The sequence below is a fragment of the Homarus americanus genome, unplaced genomic scaffold (genome assembly GCF_018991925.1).
Source record: "Homarus americanus isolate GMGI-L3 unplaced genomic scaffold, GMGI_Hamer_2.0 scaffold15535, whole genome shotgun sequence".
Taxonomy (NCBI): Eukaryota; Metazoa; Arthropoda; class Malacostraca; order Decapoda; family Nephropidae; genus Homarus; species Homarus americanus.
The window spans coordinates 874,754-885,533 of record NW_024749729.1 but is presented as its reverse complement, the minus strand read 5'-3'; positions in this window follow the sequence as shown (position 1 = coordinate 885,533).

Genomic DNA, 10,780 nt, shown 5'->3' with positions numbered 1-10,780 from the left:
ATATTGACACTTTCTGAGTAATTATCACAGAAATCAAGTTTTAAATGTAGAATTTTTTTTTGTAACTTTTTGATTCAATAAATTCTTTTTTAATCGTCATAATACATCCACCGTGAGTTAAAATTTATACAGAAACTGATTATAAAATGTGGACAGTTTATTGTGGCATCAGTTGGAGACGAGGCAGGAGCGTCTACACTGACTGGCTCTTATCTGATCCCTTACCTATCTCACCACGTTAACACCATAAAGGAAACTCATACATCTGGCACCACGATGTAAACAATGAAACTTCCATCAACGGTGACTCGATCGAACTGGTCCTTAACATGTACTGCTGAGATGTTGGGAATGTTGGCGCGTCTATTCTTGAAAAAAAAAGGAGAAAACAAAAACAATCTGTCAGAACCTTATATTGTCATCACCTCCTCCTCAGCTTTGCTCTATATTCTTGCAACGACAAAGTGAACTTTTCTACGGATTTCTTTTCACGATCTTTTTCCCATCGTATTCTGCTTAACTGAATTCTAAACAAGAGTACTTCAAGATGGGGAGGAGGAGGCAGGAGGAGGCAGGAGCGGCCTCTTCTCCCCAGAGTAGAAGAGGAGCGTCCTATCCCTCAGTCCACGTGACGTTATTCGCGCAAGAAGTAAACAGGTCCTTACTCACAGAGACAAATTTCCTTTACATTTTCCCAGGTTTTCTCACCTATAAATTGACTGTCAGTATACCTGCATCCCTCTAACTCATTGTCTTACGAAATAAAAACTGAGCAGAGAGACTCAATGATGTTCCCTACAAGCTCTCACTTTCCTGGAAATGAATAAATAAACACTCAAAATGAAAGACAAACAAAGATAATAATGAGAACATCAACTAACAACAACAGCAAAACAAAAATAAAAGTTAAGCTGTGGATCAGTTTTAGCAAGCCTCTTTAACAGTCTTCCTCTATCATGCTATCAGTCTTTAGTCAGGTGGAAAATTAACCCCCAAAACGACCATTTAAAATCTCATCTCTTAGGGTTTGATGTTCTCCCAAGACTGTTAACCTTACGTCGAGACACAAAAAAAAAAAAAATGCAACACCTAAACACGAACGATAACATTCATTAGTAAGTAACAAAGACATTCAGCACGTTAATAGGGACGAGGAGGTGAACGATACTAAGAGTGAGCAAAGTTTACGAACCGCCTATTGGTAAAACGACACGTGTATTACTTTTACACACTCGGTACATTATTGGAATCCCTTTCTTGTCGATGCTCTTGTGACTGAAACACCATTGGGATAATATTTAGATATATATTTTCATTGTAATCGATGGTATATTGAGCCACACGCACACTCCGCCATGCTCATAAATTCTACAAGCACGTTAAGGTTTACGAGCACACTTTAAGTATCCCGTTTTACGTCTTTATGTAAATTGTGCACGACAGCCGCGGCGTGTGGCATAGCTCTGTCCTCCCTCAGCGGTCCTTATGCCGTGGAAGACTATATCGTCGCCAGTTATAGAGGATTTCTTTTTCTTCCTTTATCATGGATTCGTTAATTTACTCTACGGCAAGAGTTGGAGATACATACACACAACAGACACAAATGGGTTAGGTTAGGTTAGGTTAGGTTGGGTTGGGTTGGGTTGGGTTAGGTTAGGATTTTCATAATTTTGTCGTCTCTATTATATGACTGATGCTAATTCCGGGTCACGTTCCTTTACCAGAACTTCCAGCTTGCACTATAAGGTTTTCCACACCTCCCTCTCCCCCACACACACACAAATAAATTACAAAAAATCCTTAAATTTACCCCCGTAGTCATGCCAGTCAGGTTTACCCTTTTTGCCAGTGTCAATTTTGTCGAGATCGAACGTTGCTCGGCCTGGCTGCCTGAGGACGCACGAGTAGTGAAGATGACCTACAGATACCACAAGGTGTAACTTTATACTTATCAATATCACCCAAACATTTTATAATAATAGTGTTATTATATAAAACCAAAATCACCTTGATGTCTTATAAGCAGTGATGTGATTGGTGGAATATGTCATCAGTAGCCGACCAATCACCTTGCAAAGCTTATCGTGATTTTTCGGTTTATCCTCAAGAATAAGTTGAATTAATATGTGTAATTTATTTCAGTAATTAAGACTATATCACCTCATACATACTTAACGTCATTTACTCTGATTTTGTTCACTAATTTTATAAAAACAGAAGAAAAACATAAGTAATTGAGTAAACTTAAGAATATTGATAACTGAAGGGAAAATAGAAAAAAAATTATAAATTGTGTAATTATAATTTATTTTCTCAAGAATATAAGAAATGCCATACTAAAAATTGCTTCGTCTTGTGTGATGTTCTAAGGAATGAAGGAAGGAAGGAAGGAAGGAAGGAAAAGAACAATAAGAAAGAAGAAATAGAAAGATGGAAAAATAAATAAACGAAGAAAAAAGAAAAAACTCACTGGACAGGAAAATTCTGTCGACGTACATCAAGGAGGAAAAACTTACTAGAGAGGAAAGTTTTGAAGGTGTAACTTGGGGGAGAAATAGTAGTAGTAGCACATAGACCGTGGAGAGCTAACCTTCTCTGGTGAAAAGTACGAGTATTGGAAATTGGTAGAGCCGATACATGCGTTGATTTGTGTCTGAGATGTGTGGTCGACGTTCACACACACACACACACACACACACACACACACACACACACACACACACACACACACACACACACACACACACACACACACACACACACACACACACACACACACACACACACACACACACACACACACACACACACACACACACACACACACACACACACACACACACACACACACACACACACACACACACACACACACACACACACACACACACACACACACACACACACACACACACACACACACACACACACACACACACACACACACACACACACACACACACACACACACACACACACACACACACACACACACACACACACACACACACACACACACACACACACACACACACACACACACACACACACACACACACACACACACACACACACACACACACACACACACACACACACACACACACACACACACACACACACACACACACACACACACACACACACACACACACACACACACACACACACACACACACACACACACACACACACACACACACACACACACACACACACACACACACACACACACACACACACACACACACACACACACACACACACACACACACACACACACACACACACACACACACACACACACACACACACACACACACACACACACACACACACACACACACACACACACACACACACACACACACACACACCATGGTAAGGTAAATATCGAACTAATGACACTGACTAAATCAATACAGTTACCGCTGGATAATATTTCACGTCACACTATCGTTTTCTTTCACCCCGACAACAATATTACGAGAGAGAGAGAGAGTGAAGGAAGGAGGGGATAAGGTCCTTTACAGCAATTTAATTTCTGTGGATTATTCCTAGACACAGGTGGTGGTGGCGGCTCCTGCCCTGTACAGTACACTTAGTGGTGACGCATCAAACCTGAAGTGGACTGATGATTCATAATAAGAAAGGACCAACACAGGTGTGTGGGAGGTAAGGACCAGCACAGGTGTGTGGGAGGTTAGGACCAACACAGGTGTGTGGGAGGTTAGGACCAACACAGGTGTGTGGGAGGTTAGGATCAACACAGGTGTGTGGGAGGTAAGGAACAACACAGGTGTGTGAGAAGTTAGGACCAACACAGGTGTGTGGGAGGTTAGGACCAACACAGGTGTGTGAGAGGTTAGGACCAACACAGGTGTGTGGGAGGTAAGGACATAATCCAACATGGGACTTATCCGTCATCAAAACTGCTTCAGAGAATACTTGATTTATTCCATTCACTTCCCGTCGTACCTAGACCAGGTCTTGGTCTTCACCACAATAGAAGTTCATTAGTGAGTTCCTTATTTTTTGGTCCCTGTTGGTGGCCGGGAGCTCTGGCATCCTCAGACATACTTGGCAAAGAAGTTGCTTCGTTAAAATTCTATACATGTGGCGCATTTCTCCTGTTGGTAAAAGAAATAGACGAGACGTCATACTTCAACAACAAGGTCAGGGACTTCCCGGTCCACCTGTGTCGGCTGGGAAAATAGTTTAGAGTGTTCGCGTTTTCTTTCCTGTTTCAATTAGTAGCCGAGCTGAACACTGTGAAAACACATTAGGGAGATAATTATTCCTCATAAAGAAAAAACGCAACATCAGTTACTAGCTGGCGGATTTGGGAGCTTGTGCGTACTTTTATCGACTCCAACTTGTGAAATGTCAAGCGCGCGTATGAAGATAGAGAAGTGAATGAGAAAATCCTGAATACATCAACAGTGCTTTTCAATATTTTTTTTTTAAGCAAATCTAGTTTAAGGTTTTGATTAAAGTCACCAACGTGACCTCCATCCCTGTGCCAATCGAACGCCAGTATCACAGTCCAGAGGAGTTGTCTGACAACCATGGACACAGTACACCAATTTCTGCATTGTTCACTCATCTCAGCAGGGACACACACCTTTACCATCTACTTCAGTCTTTAAAATGTAAAATAATTTTGATTCTTGAGGTTTAGTAACACACCCAAGAGAGAACCTGGTAACTGGGAGTCTCGGTGGCAACACCTAATGGTACTCACAACCGGACGGTCACAAAGACAATCCTGTAAGTGAAAGTGGGTCCCACGGGCCAGACGACCCAATTGAGACTCGCAAAACACTGCAGACTGAGGCTATTTTCGGTGTGGGAAGAAGTAATGTGGCCGGCAGTGACCCCAACCACCTTCACTTCCTCTGCCTGTAAAGTTAGGTACCCATAAAAAATTGGGTGGACTGGGGGCGCCCTCGGCACAAAACATGCACACTTAGCACAGGAGGCGAGCATTGTAACCATTCCCCCCCCCCCCCATACAGGCATGACCTTTGTCAGTACTAACTCTCTGGTGAACGAATGCTACAGATTTACCACAACAAAAGCGAAGGATCATTGCTTGACAGTCTCTTAACGTCCCACCTGTTCACCCGAATAGCCAGACAGACTGACCCCTGCCACGGGCTATTGGCTGGGTGATCCCCTTAACACCATCACTGTTCAGCCACAACATTATTTATGCGGGTATTGTCGTCACAGTGGGAAGGTTCTGAAGACTTTTTAATCTATACTCGCCGCCACCATTGCGGGTCCTCATCACCAGCCGACACTAGTACTGACTCAGGGCCGCTGTGATAATGTTCCCCAACCGTTGAAAGTTTTTTATTTTTACAAGACAGACAAACAGAGGAGAGTAATGAGAGAGTGGCAGTGAGAGTTAATGAATAAATGTTAGAGGAGCCGAGAGGTGGAATGTATTCTAGACTTTATCTTTTCTAAACGCACGAGGATTCATTAATAAAATTATGAAACAAACTCGCCACCTGAAGCAGTATACTCGTGCTATTGAAGAATCTAAAATATTAACCACAAGTGCTAAGTGAATCACAAATAATTACCGAAAACTTCCTTAATTCTCCTACAATGTTAAGTTTTATATCCCCACATACCTCCTCGTCTCATGTCATAATATCCGACGAACAATTGGCAACGTCCCACTAAGCTATTGATTTCCCAGCGAACTTGAGCTTAATTGCTTCTTTGCGCCTCAGGAAAATCCGCTTAATGTACCGAGGAGGAAATTCTCTCGTCGTGACACAGAAATATTGCCCTAAGACAGAAACAGGACGACAAAGAGGCGGTGCAAGCCGAGAGTTCACTAAAAATGAGATAAAATTATTCCAGGTAAAGATGGTGACAGAGACAATCTATAACTGGCCGAGAGTGTCTTACTACAGGATAATATTCACAAGAAACGTTTTTTTTTTTCACTCTCCTAATCTGGTCCAATCGTTCTATTATTTGTCAAGGCAAGTGGTACCTGCTAGACACTTATATTGTGAGGTTTGGCATCATTAATTAGTATATTATCACCTACGTAGTATATTTAGTTCCGTAAAGACTGTAATAAAGACTCGGGTGAGCCTAAAAGACCTTCCACGAATTTGTAGTTGCTTTCCATTGCAATTCCTCAGTGACCAGCCGCCACTTCCTGATCTATATACATTTTAAAACGTCATAAGTGCTCATTATACAATTCAAACTTGATTAATAAGTGTATAGGCGTGATTTTAGTCTCAACAACTCAAAAGGCGAAAAGCAAAACACAAACTAACAAGAAAAACAAAAACACAAAAAACCCGGAAAGAATAACAAGAATAAATGAAGGAAAAACAAACATTCACCTTTACATTAAAACATCCATTTTCGGTTTTGCATATCATTACTAACGCAACTCATAATGTGATTAACTCTATCATGATACAACAGGAACATTTTACCAGATGATTTATGCCGAAGTGGGGTGTTGCCAGTTTGTTTACCTATCGTGTTGTGTATGAATCACCATACCTGCTTACATCACATTCGCTAAACACTCTCACTAAATATCTATCTACACCCAGCGCTCTAGAAGAATAATATTAGAGTTTACTACACAAATAACTGAAAATACAAATATTATACACTGATGCTTGTAAAGGGATAAAACATCAGCCATTTGATGGTAAAAATTAAACTTCAATGACCTACGCATTTTCCCCCGAGCTCCATAAATCCCTTCAACACATGAGTTTTGACGCGGACGCAGGTGGACGTGTTAACAAACTCAACTGGCGGAAATAATCCCTTTTATCTCTGCAGTAATTGAACTATTGTGAAATATTATCTTCAACCATCACATAGAGCAGGGGTCACCAAACTTTTTTCACAGTGGGCCGGATAACTGAAAGAATGACGAGCGCTGGCCGCATAATATTTAAATTTAAATTGTATCACAACGTCTCGTGTTCCATACGTTTTATCAAGCAAATTCAAGTACCGTCGGCGGGCCTGATGAACTGACGTCGCGGGCCGGATCCGGCCCGCGGGCCGTAGTTTGGTGACCCCTGACATAGAGGAATAAAACTGTTATTATGAAGCATCGTGATCTCTTCAACAAGGTCTGTGAGTGATGCTATGGGGCTAAATATTAGTGATGGCATATAGACCATTGTCCATAAAGATTCTGCTCAAAAATAACAAAAGGTTGAGACCCTCTCCTTAACCTTTAGTGGAGATAGTCTACTAACCGCTTGCGTACAGTGTCACATCTAAGCTGAATAAAATCGTCCCTGTAGTCAAGGGGTTAATAGTAATTGTACTCTTAACTAACAGAAACACCCATGATAGTAATAATGTTTTTAGTCAACACCAAACATTGCTAAACATACTTGTCCATCATGTCATAAGAGTAGCAGTACTCACCTTGCCCTGGTGGTAGAGGAAGCCTTGACATCACCCGTCGTGTCTTGCGCCAGGGACCATCCGGCCGGAAACAACATGCATGATCAAGGCTACAGTTCTTGTACTACTTTGAATATACAAGTATTCTTTCCTCTAAATTCTACGAACAGCTACATAAAAAATATGAATATTTACATCCCTCAACATACAGTATATTAACACAAGTTCTTGGCGTAATTCTACAAGAGAGAGTACAAAAAACGACTATGTTCAGAACCCAGGAAAATAACATTGATTATATAATACTTTTGAGTTTACACATGGACACAAACACAGACAGACACACATGCACACCGATTGCTATGATTATATCCGGGTCAGAAGGAAGGATAACATGACCCAGAATATAAACAATTATAATTCACACCATCACTACATTCTCCACCTTCTGAATCACCTTGTCACTGTCTCCCTCCCCCATCCTTGTATTTACAGCCTATGCTCACCCAAACTACTTCACCGGGTAGTTCAGCGTAAGTAAGGGAGGTGGACTTCAGCAATCAACTCTGGCGGCCCAAGTTTCCAGTTTCATGAAATAGCTACACTTCGCTCTCTCTCACGTCCCCTGTTTGTGCTGGTACAAGCTGAACTCTTTTTACCATGGAAACCAATCACGGCAGTCAAATCTTTTCCCTCCCGCATCGCTTTGTTAGCCAATCTATCGTTCACTTTTATCCCAAGGACAAAGGTTGTACACATGTTCATTTATTCACCAGCATTTATTTATACACTCATCTTGTTGGTCTACACAATCACTCGTTCACATAATATCAAGTTTTCCCTCCCATAGTGTATATCTGGTCATTTTAAACCTTTTTCATTAACACTATCCTATTCCTTACTTTCTTCTGTTTGGATATTAATATTCTTTACAATTTCTATCCCAGTTCTCTATATTTACAAGTATGCTTAAATCTGTAAATCATCTTATAGTTAAAATCTGTGGAAGTGTTCAATTGTTGTCTTCACGTCCACCATAAACACACTCGGGTCTCACCTCGCCTTCAGCTGGGTCCTCTTTGGGTCACTTCTTCACTCTCAGCATACAATTTCCGTAATAACTTTCCTCAATGTCTTCCCAACACTGCCCTTCATGATGCTGATATTAACTCCTGCCTACAGTGGACACCTTAGCTTCCCCCCGCTACTCACGTTGGTATTTCATATATACAGAAACTGTTGTCTTTTAGTAGATGCCATTCATATAAAAAAATAACCTCTATTCCGTATGGTAATTTTATAAAGTAAACATTCATAAGACAAAATTGTTGGCAAGCTATTTTCATTTCACCCAATTAGTATTAAATACCTGATATCAATTTCCATAAAGTTGGGTATTTAATGACCTCTTGTTTTACATCGTTGACTTTTAATTGAGGAAATTCGTTAACCGTCGACCATTACACTGGTTTTAGTCTAATTAATTTTCAAGCTTCTCCCTCTGATGATTTAATACAGCGCCTGTGTTGACGTTTCAAATTCATTCAGGAAAGAAATTTATTTCAGTTAGGACCGTTAATATCAGAAATATTTTTTACCCAAACGTATGATTAAAAAATCTCTATTGTAGAAGCTGACTGCATCGTGAGTGTTACTGTACGTGTCATTGATAACGTTAATGCATGTCACTTGAGTGCCTTAGTTCCTGTTATAACAAATTCCTTATGAGTCAAGCCCTCTTCGTTAAGTAGCAAAAGGCTATTTAATTATATATATATAAATAAAAAATAAAATATAATTATAATACAGGTTCTAAATTGCCACTTGTAGCTCGCCACTCTCGCCGCCAAATTAATTACCTCCGCTACCAATTTTTAGTCATTTGTCACACCTGGTCGCTAATGAATATGTCTCCCTGGCGGGTAGTTTGAACCCTTGTTAAAGTAACACCATTTTAAGTCATTACGAGTAACAAAACACGATCATTGTCCTGGAAATTTTAGTTGGTCCATAAAATATTTAAACTGGACGGCCTCTGTGACGTGGATATGTTCCCAAAGTTAAACCCTGCAATAGCGAGGACGAGAGCAGTGTGTGGTGACCGAGACAACATCTAGTGGACGATACCGTTTTGATGGTATACTACATTACTGGTCTTTAATAACTAACATCATAAAGCGTGTATTCTAAAGGAGTAAACTCACTTATCATCACAGTGTAAGGGGCAAAACTAATACTTAAGACAACGTACCTGCCAGATAGCCTGTCTTAGTTATCATATGTTCATTAAATTACATTAACACCTACGTTCGATTCCTTAATAACCGAGCCCTCATATAAGACGCACCGTAAGTCATCTGTATGTACGGGAAAAGTTTTAGATTAAGAAGTCATTATTTTCCATTTAATAGTTGTATATATAAGTTTTTCTCGGTATTATTCTCACGCCGTCCCCAGATGGTTGTACTGGTGTATACTAAATTAAGAAAGAAAAAGTAAAATGAAAATTATAGGCTGTTATCGTCAATGCATTACATAGGTTGATATCACACGCCTCATGCATGACCAATCTGATTAATCTCATATATATCAATCCTCATCTGGTGTGAAACTCAGTAGAAAACATCTGTTAGAGCCGAGATGACAGGTCGTATTTTGTGGAGCAACGGAGCAGTGCCAACCTGTTCTATGCTTGGCCCATTGTGGCGTCTGGCAGGGCGAGATGGAGAGCTGACTTATCCACTGCTTTTCACTATTGGGGTTTTATTTTACCCCACTCCCTATTTCTTGATTTTCTCAGGAGATTCCATATCACCTAACTTTATAGAACTATTCCAATGCTATTTTTTTTCCCGTGGTTTTGAAATTATACTAATATCATGAGTTCAATTGTTTAGAAAAAAAAAGATAAACAAGAGAATTAAAAACAAAAAGATAAAAATGAATAGAACAAAAACAACGAAATCAAGAGAAAAAATAAATATGAAAAAAGTTTTAAAAGTTTCGCTCAAAAATAATTCTACCCACCGTAAATATACACAAAAATATTCACAAAATTTCATGTCTATTTGTATGGAAAAAAAAAATACTACTTATCACAAAAAAATAAAAAAATAAAAAAAGGAAAAAGACCCATTTTATTTTTAGCATGTTATATTAAATGTACAAAGGAGTACTGGATGATGGATGGAAGTGACTGTTTTAAAAAGTCATTGCTGTGTACGTGCAGAACAAAGGGTGAATTACTGTACTGTTTGAGTGGATTACCGCGAGGCTGTTTTGGCCTGATCACAAACCTTTATTTCAGGATTTACTTTATAAAGGGAAAGTGTTTATTAATTTTCCGGCATTATTTTTTTTC